Source organism: Rhinopithecus bieti, unplaced genomic scaffold (assembly GCF_001698545.2).
Source record: "Rhinopithecus bieti isolate Rb0 unplaced genomic scaffold, ASM169854v2 scaffold_48679, whole genome shotgun sequence".
Taxonomy (NCBI): domain Eukaryota; kingdom Metazoa; phylum Chordata; class Mammalia; order Primates; family Cercopithecidae; genus Rhinopithecus; species Rhinopithecus bieti.
Genome location: NW_016819378.1, coordinates 584,791 through 592,364, shown reverse-complemented (window position 1 = coordinate 592,364; position 7,574 = coordinate 584,791). Strand labels below are relative to the sequence as shown.

Genomic DNA, 7,574 nt, shown 5'->3' with positions numbered 1-7,574 from the left:
AAAAAAAAAAAAAAAAAATACAAAAAATTAGCTGGGCATAGGGGCGGGCACCTGTTATCCCAGCTACTCGGGAGGCTGAGGCAGGAGAATCACTTGAACCTGGGAGGCGGAGGTTGCAGCAGTGAGCCAAAATCAGTGCCACTCCACTCCAGCCTGGTGACAGAGTAAGACTCAGTCTAAAACAACAACAACAACAACAAAAATAAAAATAAAAAAGGAAATCTGAATAAACTGTAGACTTTAGTTAATAATAATTTTCAATACTGTTTCATTAATGGTGGCAAATGTACCATACTAATGTCAGATAATAATTGGGGAAATTTAATGTAGGGTATATAGGAATTCACCATATTATCTTTTCAGTTTTTCTGTACACGTAATGTTTCTAAGTTGGCTAGGCTCAGTGGTTCACACCTGTGATCCCAGCACTTTAGGAGACCGGGGCTGAGGATGGCTTGAGCCCAGGAGTTTAAGACCAGCCTGAGCAACATAGTAGGACTCTGTCTTTACAAAAATACAAAAATTAGCCAAGTGTGTTGGCACATGCCTATAGTCCCAGCTGCTCAGGAGGCTGAGATGGGAGGATCACTTGAGTCTGGGAGGTTGAGCCTGCAGTGAGCCATGACCATGCCTCTGCAGTCCACCCTGGGTGACAGAGTAAGACCCTGTTGCTAAAAAAATGAATAAATTGGCCAGGCGCGGTGGCTCACGCCTGTAATCCCAACGTCTTGGGAGGCTGAGGCAGGTGGATCACTTGAGCCTAGGAGTTTGAGACCAGCCTGGGCAACATAGTGAAATGAAACCCTGTCTCTACAAACAATACAAAAAAAAAAAAGAAAAAAATTATCTGGGTGTGGTGGCATGCACCTGTGGTCCCAGCTACTTGGGAGGCTGACATGGGAGAATCGCCTGAGCCTGGGAAGTCAAGACTGCAATGAGCTGTGATTGCACCACTGTGCAGCTTGTAATCCCAGCACTTTGGGAGGCCAAGGGTGACAGAGTGAGACCTTGTCTCAAAATAAATAAAATAAAGCCTACTAAAAGTATATATGTATAGATATGTATGTGTATTTTTTATGTGTAGGTATATATACACATATATAAGCACATGCTTCATTTTTTTTTACCAGGCCCCATCCTCACCATTTGGAGCTTGCTCTTTAGTTTTCACTAAAGGCAAATCCAGGGAAACGAATTTCAGAAGATCACTGACCATTGACTATTGAAATGTATAAATGAAGTGTATAGTAATGAGACTGGCTGTCCATAAAAACATTACAACCTATCATCCAAATGAGTGCTGTCACTTCAAAATAGTCATTCAAGAAGGTTTTAGCCTTGTTTTAATGAGGACACTGCTCAAAACAACAAGAATCTCCTTCAGAGTCTATAACACACAATGCAATGAATATTCATTATCTGCAGGTGGATTGGATTTATGCAAATAGCCAAAAGAACTCAGGCCAACACTGATGAGTAAATGGGCTGGGAAATCTGGATGGTAAATGTGTTTCAAAATTTTTTGGATTTTTGAAAGATAGTATGGTGCATATACAAAATATAAAGCAACAATCCCAACGCATCTGGACAGCACCCAGTAATCAAACAAATTAATATTTATGCAATGACATATATGACTATTCATATCATGATAAGTGAAAGATGGAAAAGTGAAAACTATGAATAACTTTATGTAAGTTTAGGTCAGGTTCTGCCACAAAATAAATTCAGTTCAGATTAGGTTTCATTGTCAAATATGTTATGAAAAGATTTTGTTTTCATTTTGTTTTGTTTTTTTAAGAGAGAGTTTTGCTCTTATTGTCCAGGCCAGAGTTCAGTGGCGTGATCTTGGTGATTCTCCTGCCTCAGCCTTCTGAGTAGCTGGGATTACAGGCGCCCGCCACCATGCCCAGTTAATTTTTGTTTCATTTTGTTTTGTTTTGTTTTGAGACCAAGTCTCACTCTGTCACCCAGGCTGGAGTGCAATGGCGCGATCTCGGCCCGCTGCAACTTCTGCTTCCCAGGTTCAAGCGACTCTCATGCCTCCGCCTCCGAGAAGCTGGGACTACAGGCACGTGCCACCACGCCCAGGTAATTTTTGTATTTTTAGTAGAGATGGGGTTTCACTATGTTGGCCGGCTTGTCTTGAACTCCTGACCTCCGGTGATCCACCCACCTCAACCTCCCAAAGTGCTAAGATTAAGGGCATAAGCCACCATACCCAGCCAAGCTTTTGGTTTTCATAATTTTTTTAAATTTAGGAATTGTGAATGAAGGATTTGCAGACCACGAATATTTGATGAAGGCAATTCCAGAGTTTTGAGAAGGAACACTCCATTCCATATACTCAGTCACCCAAGCTAGGAGCCTGAGGGTCACCCTAAACCCTCATTCTCTCCCCTCAACCCTCAGTCAATCCATCAAGTCCTGTTGATCTTATTTTCTATCTTTTGAATCTGTTCTTCCCCCCATGCCAGTGCCTTGCCATCTTTCAACTGAGAGGGTCCTTCAGTTTTTTTCTAGCTGACCTTCCTACTCTTTTTGCAGCCATAAATCCTTCCTCCACTCTGCTCCTAAGTGCAGATCTGACCATGCCATGAGTCTTTGCTTCCAGAGTCTTTATGGTTCCAGTAACACCACAGGATGAAGTCCAACATCCTTAGTATGATCTAAAACTCAGATGCAAAGACACAAATAGCTATAATTATGTTATTCAATGTTTGTTACCAATCTGTAATGAAACAATTTCAGAGATTAAGTGTAGCCAGGCACGATGGCTCACGCCTGTAATCCCAGCACTTTGGGAGGCCGAGGCGGGTGGATCACGAAGTCAGGAGATCAAGACCATCCTGGCTAACACAAAACCCTGCCTCTACTAAAAATTCAAAACAATTAGCCAGGCGTGGCGGCGTGGTGGGACTACTAGCAGTAGTCCCAGCTACTGGGGCGGCTGAGGCAGGAGAATGACGTGAACCCAGGAGGCAGAGCTTGCAGTGAGCCGAGATCGCGCCACCGCACTCCAGCCTGGGCAACAGAGCTAGACTCTGTCTCAAAAAAAAATTAAGTGTAAGCATTTAGAAAGTTTTATAGGAATTTGACAGAGAAATTTTATATTTATTGAATCTAACAAAATGGTAGTTTGTTTTTTGAATAATTCACTTTTAGTGCATTCTATAAAAGTAGTGGACAATAATAGATTGAAAATGTTTTAAAAATTGGTCCTTAACCATACTTTGAGAAGCACTGGTCCATAATATTTTTAATGTCATGTACTTGTACACCTCCCTAGGCTCATTTCTAACCACCTCCACCCACCACCCAGCAATAATGAACAACCTTTTACAGTTTCTGAAACATATCACTCTGTTTCATATCTCCACCTCTATGGAAATGCACTTTCTGGCCTCTCTGACTTGACTTCCCTTCCTCCTGGAAAATTTTTTTTTTTTTTTTTGAGACTCACTTTTTGCTCTGTGGTGCAGGGATGCAGTAGTGCCATCAAGGCTCACTGCAGCCTTCAACTACTGGGCTCAAATGTTCCTCCCATCTCAGCCTCCTAAAGTGCTGTGATTACTGGTGTGAACCACCGCCCTGGCCACTCCTGGAAATCTCAAACTGACTGCATCATCACCTCCTTTGGATGCCTGTCTAAACCAAGGCCCCTCACAACTCCAAGCAGAACAGATCACTCACCCTCTTATACTTCTGTCATTGTTTGTACCCCCATTATTGTACTATGTTGTAATTATTTGTTTATAGGTCTATTTCCCTATTAGTCTGTGAGCTCCTTAAAGGCAGTGGTGCCGGGCGCGGTGGCTCAAGCCTGTAATCCCAGCACTTTTGGGAGCCCGAGCACGGGTGGATCATGGAGTCAGGAGATCGAGACAGACCGATACTGGCTAACACCCGTGAACCCGCGTCTCTACTAAGAAGAATACAAGAAAACTAGCTGCGGCCGAGACGCGCCGGTGGCGGGGCGCCTGTAGTCCCAGTACTGGTGAGGCTGAGGCAGGAGAATGGCGTGAACCCGGGGAGCGGGCTTGCAGTGAGCTGAGATCCGGCCATGGCGACTCCAGCCGGGGCGGATAGAGCGAGACTCCTTTCTCAAAAAAAAAAAAAAAAAAAAAAAAAAAAAAAGGCAGTGGTTAGGATTATCTGTCTTTCAGGACTGAAACATTTCTTGTAAAATAACTAACTTGAAGGACAACATTCCTTAGATGATAAATTCTGGCATGTTACTGAAAGAGAAAAAAAGGGATCATTATTTTATATTTTTCTATTACCAGCCAGGATTTCAGCCTACTACCTTTCACATCTGACTCTGAATTAATTTACCAGAATGGTGGACATTTTAGAAGGCCAAGGAGCCAGACTTGTGGGACTCACTGGAAACTTTACAAGGGAAAGAGATATGGAAAACAAATGTCTCCACTTAAACAGTTTTGCCCAGGCTCAGTACCTTTGGGAGTAAAATCTGTGTCACCTGCCCTTTCAGAGTTGCACAGGCCTGTGAATAGGATCAATTCATTCATTTCAGAGGGTCCACCAAATAACAGGCCTATCCTGGAGAGCTCCTGGGTTTTGGCTGAAACAAGCAACTATAATTGGAAATGTGTACAAAGAGCAATGAGGAGGCCACCGAGGGGTGGGAGGAATTAATTCTGCCTGAAGGAGTGGAAGGGGTCCAGGAAGGAGAGGGTGAGCCAAACCTTGCTGAGTGAGTCGGATCTGGCCCAGTGGAGACGTTGGGGGAGGAGTGAGCAATCTGCTAGATGAAAATCTACACGTGCGTAGGGACGACAGTCTCTGCACTCCTCCTCCGCCCACTTTCCTCCCTTTCCTCGCAATCGTTTCCCCTTTTCTTGGAAAACTAGGACTGAGGATACTGTTTCCCTTCACGGAGGAGACCAGTACAGATAAAGGGAATATTAATCCTTTTCATCACGAGATCAGTTGCTCTGCTCTGTGTGTCTTTGAGAGCACTGGGGATGGAGGGAGCAGGTGAGTCAGGCAAAGAAGTGGTCCTTCTTTGAGTGAGCCAAGGGGACACGGGAGAATAGGGCCCATGCAGGAAACAAATGAAAATTTTGTATTTGTCCCCACTCCCTTTTGTCACCACTCCCCGCCCGGCGCCCCCCCCCCCAACACACCTGTCTCTTTATGTTTTTCTATAGTTTCCCATGGTCTCCGTCTTTGTCTTTGCCTCTTTCCCTTTGCTAAAGGCTGGAAATTCCTTGTTCTCAACGGAAGGGAGTAGGAGGGGAGTTGGGGGTGGCAGGAGTGGGCGGGAAGAACAGACATCTCGGCAGCTCTGGTTGCGGGCTGCGGGGGCGCTCTGGGCCTCTGGCGGGCCCTGACAAGTCAATGATTTTTTAAATAGGGGCTCATACACAAACCTAGAGAGAGAGAGAGAGAGACAGATATACAAGTGGATGTAAAGAAACATATAAATACATAATCTCAGGTACACAGACACAAAGTGGCAGTAGCGTCTTAAATATGCTTAGCATTCTACAATTTAGAGAGTTTTCCTGTACATTCTCTCATCCGAATCTCACGACAATCTTGAGAAACAAGGACACAAAGACACAAACACCCAGTAGTTTCACTCTCACACACCGGGTCGCACCCGGACCCCCGCGGGCTCCCCTAGGGGAGTGGGCAGGCCCCTTCTGCGGGATTTCTCTTCCCTCGTCCCTCTCTGGCCGAGCACCCCCTCTCCCAGGACCGGGGAGTGGAGAACTCAAAATCAGCTCCTCCCTCCTCCTCTTTCCCGGACCAGGACCACGACCCGGGCGCCCGGCGCCCAGTAGGTTGCCACCCACTTGCTCACGCCCTACTCCGCCTCCTCCTTGGGCGGGCGTCTCCCAGATCCTAAGGCTCAGCACCGCCCCAAGGGGGCCGGGGTGGGAGGGAGGGGGGCGCCTCGAGCAGAGGCTGCGTGGGCGGAGGATGTGCGTCACGGGGAGCGTGGGCTGGGGGAGGGAGGGGGCACGTGGAAACCCGGGGCCAGCGGCTGGCAGCCCCGGATCCAAAATAACCTGAGATGGGGAGGGAGGGAGGGAGGGGCGCCCACACCCCGTACGGGGTCGGGAGTGCCCCTAGGGGAGCCCGTCTAGCCGCGCCCTCCAGTTGCGGGGCGGGGGATTGGGAGACGGGACTCTGCTCGTTTCCACCACCCCCACTGTGTTGGGCGCTTAATAGGATGAAGAAGGGGACCTGAGCAACTGAAATCCCCCCACCAACAACGCGCTCATTCTCCCCGGACCCCACAAGGCGGAAAGGTCTCCTCGCTAGGCTAGAATGTAGAACCAGCCCCAGCCCACAGCCTCCACGCCCCAGCCCCTCAGAAGTGCGGACAGAGGGGCGGGGCGGGGCTCAGGTTTCGGACTAGGGGAAACCTCACCTGTGGCCAGTCCGCTGGCTTCCCTTTGTCCCCCACCAGCCCCCCTTTCCCTGGGGCTTAGAGCCTTTGGGCCGGGCCCTGAGAGCCCCCGCCTCCCCCAACAGCCCTCCCAGCCGTGGGCGGGAGTGCAATGCGAACCAGATGGGGCTAGGAGAAACCAAAGGGGGAGACGGTGGTGGGTTGCAGGGGATGGGGGACTAAGCTCCTTCAAGGCGCTCCTCCCTCCAGCTCCGCCGCAGGAAGTCACGTCGGAGGCTCCCGACCTCTCATCTTCCACTTGACTCTCCGGCGACGTCCCTAATAGACGGCCCCAGGGAGGGTATCGTCTTTGTCACAGCCTTGCCACACAAAATTCCCAAGCAAGGCCTCATCCTCAGCAAACAGAGGACAAGTGGAGGAATCCCTGCCTGACCTACGCGCTGACAAAACCCGATGCGTCTTATCAACACGCGCACCTAAGTGGTGGCGTGCAGCATAACCCTCCCATCCCTGTTTCCCAAACTTTCCAGGCTAGCATGGAGGCCTCGGTTTCTGAGAGCTGCCCCCTCAGATTACTCCACTGGGGGGCTGGGGAGGGGCGCGGGGATATCTAGGGGATCCCTGCAGAACCCCACGCTCTCAGGCCTGCCTTAAGTGCATACATATTATGGGAGTCAGATGCACGCACAGGAGGAGCCGCACACCCCAGCCTTCGCGAACTTTTCCCGACTGACTCCTAACATTCACACGTCCAGCACCACAAGGCCTGAGTGTGGGCAACGGGCGTCCCCGTAGTTGTTTAGGCGCGTGTGCACGTCCGTGCGCTTCTGTCTTTGTGTACTTGTGCGTGGTTGTGAAACTCCTCTCAACTCGGAGGAGTGAGGGAGACTAGGAATGTCGCCGGCGGGGCGCTCACGTGGGTACGTGGGCGCCAAGAGGGCCGGCTGTGCATCCGGCGTGGGCGGCACAGAGCGACCTCGCCCCGCCCGCTGGGTCCCCAAGCCCGCCCTCCACAGCCGGGCCTCGGTCACCTCGGTCCCCAATTCGGCACCTCGGCTCTGAATCCCCGCCCCCGCCTCCTTCTCCACACCCCTCCCCCCAGTCTCCGCCTCTCCCAGTCTCTAAGCCGCGGCGTCTCCGCGGCCGAGAGGCCCTGGTGCCCGCCCCCCGGTCCCCGCCCCCACCCCCG

The 7,574-nt window shown here is 49.9% G+C and overlaps 1 long non-coding RNA gene across 2 annotated transcripts in view; it reads right to left on the bottom strand.

Moving 5' to 3' along the window:
* LOC108519711 (uncharacterized) overlaps window positions 1-6,440 on the bottom strand; it is a 10,216-nt gene extending 3,776 nt beyond the window's left edge. The window contains exons 1-2 of one of the 2 annotated variants that reach the window (XR_001882705.1): window positions 6,407-6,440; window positions 5,151-5,396 (exon numbers count right to left, since the gene is read on the bottom strand). This is a non-coding gene — a long non-coding RNA (uncharacterized LOC108519711). Of the gene's footprint in view, window positions 1-5,150; window positions 5,397-5,825; window positions 5,914-6,406 lie in introns of those variants that run through there. The other variant, XR_001882706.1, reaches the window with a different exon arrangement.
* Window positions 6,441-7,574: the final 1,134 nt, after the last annotated feature.